General features: G+C 43.4%; 1 pseudogene; it reads left to right on the top strand.

Annotated features, from left to right (window-relative positions):
* The first annotated feature begins 4229 nt into the window (after positions 1-4229).
* On the top strand, positions 4230-7256 carry LOC101959441 (protein unc-119 homolog B pseudogene; annotated as a pseudogene).
* Positions 7257-8062: the final 806 nt, after the last annotated feature.

The raw sequence follows: 8062 nt of genomic DNA, 5'->3' as shown, positions 1-8062 counted from the left end.
AATGTAAATCTTCAAGTATATTAGCTACGTTGTCAGAGTTAGCGGGAATGTGAACACAACACTTAGTTTTATAATGTCACAGATGTCCCCATAGGATGTAGCTCAATACCTGTTATTGGCATCTCCTCTGTGTTTGGTAGACACTCCTTTATTTCTGTCACTTGTGATAGATAATCATACTAGCAAACAGACTTAAGTCTGTCTAAGTAGGAGGTTAGGATTTTTTAAAATTTAATCTTCAAATTTTGGTTGTAATCATCCACACGCCAGTTTCACCAGACTTAGAGTAGGAGTGCTGGGTTTTAACTTTAATGTCTATAACTTCACAGTTATTTACCTCTATTATTTAATTGGGGTCAGTATCAGTATTGGAAGTTAGCCTTACATCCTATTTGTTTATAGCTGATGACCTATTATCTTAAATTAACTCAGTTTGTTATATTAGAAGTTGTACTTTTGTAAGGTAATAACAGACAATAGTTATAAAGTTTACAAGGAAAATACAAAATGAAATTAACAAGAATAAAAACATAATTAGTTCACGTATTAACTATGAACTAAGAAACATGATTTTTATCATTGTAAACCTTTACTTCAAACTTTAGTTTGAACAATACCAGTTTGGAAAAATGTTTTTCTAAACCTTATATTTTAAAAGATTTGTATACTTAGAAGGATACATCTACTATACAAAAAAGCCAGTAAGAGTACCACAATTACAATGACGTTCTTATATTAACCAAGTTTAGCTTTTAAAGAAAAACTTAGAATCTGCAATGTAGTGTAGTATTCTAAAATAAAAATTGTTGTTTAAACAGAATTGTACAAAATCTAATTCCTTTAAGACCAGTTTCTCTAAATAATAAAAACTTAATGAACATAAGAAATTATCTCAATAGATAAGAGTGGATTAATGTTTTAAGAAATTCTTGTTACTTTAACACACAGAGAATTAAACTTTGGTTTCTATCAGTACATTAATATTTGACCTTAAGTGAAAGCCTTAAGTAACTTTAACTGATTGTGAAAATCACATATAACCAATTTAATTGCACACAAACTTTTTGAAATTTACCATGTATAAATCTTCTATAACTTATGTAGACATTTTGCAATATTTTACTTTATCACACAAAAGACTTTCACATCCAGAAACATTTTTCTTTCCCTTTACTTTTTGTATGAAAACATAATTTTTTTTATTTTGCTTATTTATTTTTATGTGGTGCTTAGGATTGAACCCTGTGCCTCATATGTGTGAGGCAAGTGCTCTACCACTGAGCCACAACCCCAGCCCTCATGAAAACATAATTTTATACCCAGAACTCTCTATATCTCCTTCCTAGCTATTGTCCCCTATTTAAATTTACATTTTGAAACAATTCTATAATAAATTTTGAATTTAGATAAATTACTCCACTTTAATAAGATGAAATACTTTGTTTTTATGGGACTTCAGTTAAAACCCAACTAAAACCTTTTGTAATTTTTGTATATAAAATTACATCTGGGGGCTAGGGTTGTGGCTCAGTGGTAGAGCATTCACCTAGCATGTGGGAGGCCCAGGGTTCGATCCTCAGCACCACATAAAAAATAAATAAATAAAAACAAAGGTATAAATAAATCAATCAATAAATAAATATTACATCTGATAGAATCTTTCACTCCTATTAACTTTGTTTTTAGTGAAGACACAGAAACAAAACAATCTCAAACTTTTTCTATTTACCAATGTATGAAAACACATTTAATGTTTAAACATACTACTTTATATAATTTAATAAGTCAAGAGTACTTGATTTGGGCTGGGGATGTGGCTCAAGCGGTAGTGCGCTCGCCTGGCATGCGTGCGGCCCGGGTTCGATCCTCAGCACCACATACCAACAAAGATGTTGTGTCCTCCGAGAACTAAAAAATAAATATTAAAAAAAAAAATTCTCTCTCTCTCTCTCTCTCTCTCTCTCTCTCTCTCTCTCCTCTCTCACTCTCTCTTTAAAAAAAAAGAGTACTTGATTTTATATTTAACAGTTGATGTTTACACTTCAATTTTGTAAATTAATCAGATGTTTTAATTTTTTTAACAAACATATTTATGAAAATTGATCCCATTTATTTTAAATATAATTTACTTATTTTGAACTGTAAAAATTGGGGTATCAGACAAGTATAGTTAACAGTATTAGCCATTACTTCCTTGTTAAAGAAAAATCCTAGACATTTTATAGAAACCAACATTTTATTAATTGTCTGACCCCCTAGAAAAACTTATAAGTTAGTAATTTTAAAGACATTTTTATTCTCATTTGGTTTCTTAATTTAAATTGAAACTTATTTTTAAGTCATGTGAATTAAAAGACATTTAGATCCATTTTCATTTAAATTTTAAATTTTGAGCACTCGTTTATCTATATGTCAATTTTTATGTCATGTACATGATATACGGTCACAAACACACATATGTAGTACAACAATACAATACACAGGTGTGCATGCATACATACATAAAACAAAGATCTTGTAGTCTTTTGTAGGTAGATCTCCACAGGTAGGAGGTAACATTACAGATGTTTATTAAAGCTTCTATTAGATTTAACCTGTTAGAAATTAAAATAGAGCCTATCAGACTTTTACATTATGACTTAAATATAGAGCTGGCCTGTACAGTTGGAAATGCTAGGTGTAAAGTTGGACAGTCACTTGTTCTTGATGGCTATCAGGTTTATCCCCAACACCACCATGTTTATGTCCTTTAGGATTTTGTAAAAGGAGATATTTTAATGCATTTGAGAGTCCACCCTTGAAAAAATTGGCCTTTGAACAAACAGAGTGCAAAAATCTCTATAGTTAGATAAAATCAGACTGATCAGAAAAATATATTAATTTAGGAATGCAGAATCAAATATGAATTTACCATAAAACTATGAACTCAAAATATAGAATTTTTAAAAACAGGAGTTCTAAAAATTATATGCCCATAATTACTCTAGTAAAGGAGTATGTAGAACTTTTTTTTTTATCAGATCAGAATGTTCCATTTTTTACTATTTATTTTTTGTTCTTTTTAGTTATATATGACAGTAGATTGTATTTTGATATATTATACAATGGAGTATAACTTTCCATTCCTGTAGTTGTATTTGATGTGGAGTTACACTAGTCGTATATTCATATATAAACACAGGAAAGTTATGTCCAATTCATTTCGCTGTCTTTCCTATTTTCACTCCCCCTCCCTTCCCTTCATTTTCCATTGTCTAATCCAATGAACTATACCATTTACCTGTAATGTTAGTGGAGAGCATAAGAAAGGAAGGCTAGTGTAAAACCAAAATATCTTGATCTTTGTTATGTCTAGTCACACAATTAGTGAGATTACACTTAGTACACTGTACCAAATATCGATCACGGTCCATTTTGTGATGTAGTTTTTCCTGTTAATATATAAGGAGTCTGGACACAGGCCTGCCAACCATAACATGCGTCAGTAATGCAATCATTGGTTAGATCTGAAGCAGTTGACTAGCAAAGTTAACAAGATCCAAAGCAGCAGTTAGACACCATAAATCCTTCTGAATACCTCCTGAACTTGTGGTCAAGACATGACTAACAGATAGTTTGCAAGATGGTGGAATAGAGGAAGTTGCTTTCTGGGCTGCTCCGTGGAGTAAAACCAAGAACGCAGACAGGGAGCTTCTCAGCAAATTTAAGTGACAAAAACAAAAGTGGGAGGACATGACCAGAATTTAAAAGTTTCAAAGTGGACATTCAAAGCAGATCAGGGACTCAGGATGTCAGATATAATAAAATAAAGAAGAAATCCCCAGCAGCACAGCCACTGCCACTGCACCAGCCAGAGCAGTCCCTCTGAGATCAGAGTAGAGGGACAAGGGAATTAAAGGAACCCACATTTTTGAGACGCCCAAGACATGTCTGGGTACAGAGCATTTAGAGATCAAGACATTGTCTGGCAAACCTGAAAGACCCGCTGCACAGTATCCATGCGCAGGGAAAGACACCACCAACTCCCTCCAGGCAGTGTGCCTGCCCAGGACGAAGGAAGGGACCACTTTGCAGTGCAAAAGGTGACAGCTGAGGGGGCCAAATCCTGGCCACCCTGAGTTTGGCCCAACATACAGGCCCAATAAATAGCGCCGCATGACCTAGAGTGTGCTTAAGTGACCAGGAGAAAATCAAAGGTGGCGAGGGGCTGATACGGGGGACCATTGGTCATGGAGACGTCCAGCTCCACCTTCCCCCTCCAGTACAGCTGCTTGCAGGACCTGCTGGGAGAGACGCATCTGGCTTGGAACTCCAAGAGGGGGGTGGGAGAGATCGTTTAGAGACCCAAGATCAGGAAACATGGGGTCTGCAGGTGACGCAGGGAACTAAGAATTGGGTCCCCCACCTCACAAGTGGAACCCATGGAGATCCCTGGGGTATAGCTTCCAGTTTGGACCAGCAAATACTGGGTGCTGGAGGTGAGCGGATTTAAAATCTCCAGACCAGCTGTGGAGGCGGCGGCCACCTCGGCTGTGGAGGCGACGGGTCGAACCCCAAGGCTATGGCCGCAGGGTGGGCTGCGGCCCGGGGGCTGGTGGCTGGCAGGGAGGAGAAGAAGACAGCGCGTGGTGGCGTCCTGAACCGGCTCGGAGCGCGGCGGCAGGCGCCCCCCGACGCGGCCGACGACGGCATGGGGCAGCGGTCACCGGGCAGGAGCTGCTGGCCCTGGACACCATTCGCCCTGAGCACGCCGGGCGCCTCAGCCGGGTCACTGAGGATCACTTGAGTAAACCTGAAGACAGCATCGATTTCACCCGCTTCAGAATTCGCGATTTGGAGACGTGGACAGTGCTTTTTGAAATGGCCAAACCTTGCGTTTCAGACCAGGAGGAAGAGGAGGAGGAAGAGGAAGGCGGAGAGGTGGACGTCACTGCAGGACGCTGTGTGCGACGTCAGTTCACGCCAGCATTTCCCCGCCTCCGGACACGGTGGAGTCCACAGTGGGAGACAAACCTGTGTCAAACTTCCCTGAGACAGAAGGGCACTATTTCCGGGGACGCTTACGGAAGAACTCAGACTTGGGTTTTGGCTTCGGCATTCCCCGCAGTAGGAACACTTGTGAACGCATCCATGAATTTCCCCAGCCTTCGGAGGACGTCATTCGTCTGATGATTGAAAACGCGACAGCTTCTACGCTGTGGACCACAAGCTGATGATGCCCAACAAGGCTGGTCATGCCTGTAATGGGGGCCAGTGATTGCTAAGGAGTGCACAAGGGAGGTGCTTTGCTGCAGCCATGTAGTCCTGGCCCACAGAGGGGATGCGGGCTGCTCTCTGTCAACACAGCTGGAGCCTGGCCCGGGAAGCCAAGGATGGGGTAGCAGTTTCCTGTGCTCCAGGGAAGTGCCAAACAGGGCTGGGTTTTCTTCCCTAATATTTTTTTCCCCTTCCCCCCTTCCCTGTAGGTCACAGAGGTATTATAGTAAAGTAAGATTAGAATAGGGCTCTTGGAATCCAGATAAAAAAGGAAGTGGATTTCCATGTGATTCTAGCTCTCTGCTGCTTGTCCTGACAACCTCCGTCCCTCCAGGCACATGTGCGTGGGTGAGAAGGCTCTGGCTGGGCCGCCTGTGGGTTAGCAGGACCTCCATCTTGAGGTCCCTGGGTGCTGGGGGTAGCTGAAAGGTAGGCCATCAACACAGCCTGCCCTCACCTGTCGTCTTAAATCAGCGGGAAGAAACCTGAAAGGCAATAGAGGGGAGAGGTGGGGTGCTGAGCACTGAGGCACCGTGGACAGGAGATGCTGCCAACCTGAAGGATCCATTTTTTGGAGAGGCCTGCTTGTCTGTCCGACTACAGGGTTTTCAGCCAGTCCTCCTGGAGATGGACCAAGGTTTCGGCCCGGCAGTGCCTTCTCCTTCTAGGATAGATGAGCTTGCTCTGCCTCTCCTGGCTCCTCACTCTGAATATCTCCTGGAGTAAAATGTGTCCGTTTTGCTCCTGGAGCATAGTATCTCCAGGCCAGAGCAGGCCTCCTTTTATTTTGATTTTTTATTTTTACACTTTGGAGAAGTTTTTACAAAATGTCGGTGGTATTCCCAGCACATGTGATGTGTGGTTAGACTTCTGATAGTATTGATCAGCCTCCCCCGGGGCTAATCTGGCTCCTGTAGCAGGAGGTAATTACAAACCAGCAGCTACTTTAAAGAGAGAGTTGGTTTTCTCAACACAGTGTAGCCAGGAAGGTTTGCTCTGGGTGGGGGATTTGCCTCCCAAACTCATTGTGGATTTCTTATTTAGGGTTTTCCCAGCTGCCTTTCTAATGAAGTAGTTTCTGGGACCATCTGGCAAGACAGACTTAAGTAATGAGTATTCTGATCCTTCAAGCTGCTAGTTGGAATTGTTTGGGGTATTTGGAAAGGGTGAGAATAGGCCAAGGTAGCCTGTCAAAGTGGTATGTTCTCAAAATAGCTTCCTTGCACTTCCTGTGGGTTGCTTGTGTCCTCAGACCCTCATTGGACAGACCCCCCACTTCCTTAGCTCCTTATGGTCATCTCTGTGGGTGACTTTAGGTGCTCAACTCAGACTCCATGACCCTCTGCTGTGGGTGGGGTCCATTTAGTATTGATAGAAGGTGTCAATAGCAAGGGGCCAGGTGGGGTGAGTCCCTGTGAGACGTCGAGGTGAGTACCTGTGATAGGAACTGCGTCCCACGGTGATTAGGAAAAAACCACATGGGGCCAGGAAAAGAAGGGCCAGCACTTTGCCCCAGAAGGCCCCGTGGCCAGTGTTGCTCCCCGTTGGGCTTCTAGAGCATGAGAGGCCCTGAACCCTGGCCCGGTGCTCAGTGCCTGGCTGAAGAATCAGCGATACCCCATGCTGGCAGCCATCTCCCCGAGGAAGCCCTTGAGTACCCTGTGTGCTGGCACTGGATTCACCCACTGAGGGAGGGAGGAGACCTTGCGCCCTGCAGCATGGGTGCTTCTTCACCAGATTGGCGAAACTCAGAACTGGAGTCACTTCCAAATCCAGGTGCCTTCAGTGTGGCTGTATCCCATATGCTGCTGGGGAAAGCCGCCATTCCCTCCTCCTCACCTGCGGACAGACATCAGCACTGTCTTAACCTTCTCTTTCTGTTTATGGTTCCTCTAACGAGATTTGTGTGTCCCTAGCAAGCTTCCGAACGCTCCCTTCTCTCTGTAACAAAAGCCCAATTGGGAGCGTTTCTGCCACCCGGAATTGAAATAGTGACTAGGATATGCTTTCTGGAGCTGCCCAGAGCTCTGCTGAACAGAGTGTGTCTTAAAGATGTGTCCCCGGGGCAGACTCTCTCCTGTGCGCTAAGGGGCTGCCTCTAACCTGCCCTGTTAGCTTCTGCCAGGCAGAGTACCTGGAGGATGGAGAAGATGGGCACCCTGGCTCGAGTAGTGCTGTACCCCCTTCCCTTTTAGCTGGCCTTAGTCTCACTGGAGACCATTTTGAGACCAAGTGCTCACCTGTGCCCAGCAGGACAGGAATTTGCCATCTTCTCCTGAAAGCCCAGGGTTCTGCCTGGGGTTCTCTGGAGTCCTGTGTCTAGCTGCTCAGGAAATCTCAAGAAGCATTACCACTCTGGGTGTTAACTGAAATGAATTAAAGATTTAAACATTTACACCTGAATCCAGGAGGGAATTGGAAGTCATGCTTTCTCGGAGAGTAGATGAACCAGTCCGAAGTAGAGCCAGGAGGCTGTGCTAAGGGATCTGGACTGTTGATAGCGGTTTTCTGGTACGTGACATAATACGAGGGAACAAAACAAGCCCCATGCAGGGGAGCCCGCGCCCTCTGTGAAGAGCTGGCATCGGAGGCAGCTCCTGGAGAGAGCTCACTCCAGCAGCCCACTTGGGGGCAGGTCCTCTGCCTCGTCCCTCTGTCCCCTGTCCCTCTGTCTTGGAATCCCTAGAGAGGGCCTCTCCTTTCCTGGACAGACTTCAGGCTAAGTTGCCCTCCTGGGAAGACCCGATGGAAGATTCTGGTTTCATTCCGTGTTCTAAAGTGTACGACTAGAAGTGATTTGAGGCTT

The sequence above is a fragment of the Ictidomys tridecemlineatus genome, chromosome 2, assembly GCF_052094955.1.
Source record: "Ictidomys tridecemlineatus isolate mIctTri1 chromosome 2, mIctTri1.hap1, whole genome shotgun sequence".
Taxonomy (NCBI): Eukaryota; Metazoa; Chordata; class Mammalia; order Rodentia; family Sciuridae; genus Ictidomys; species Ictidomys tridecemlineatus.
The sequence above is the reverse complement of the archived record's forward strand: the minus strand, read 5'-3'. Positions and strand labels throughout refer to the sequence as shown.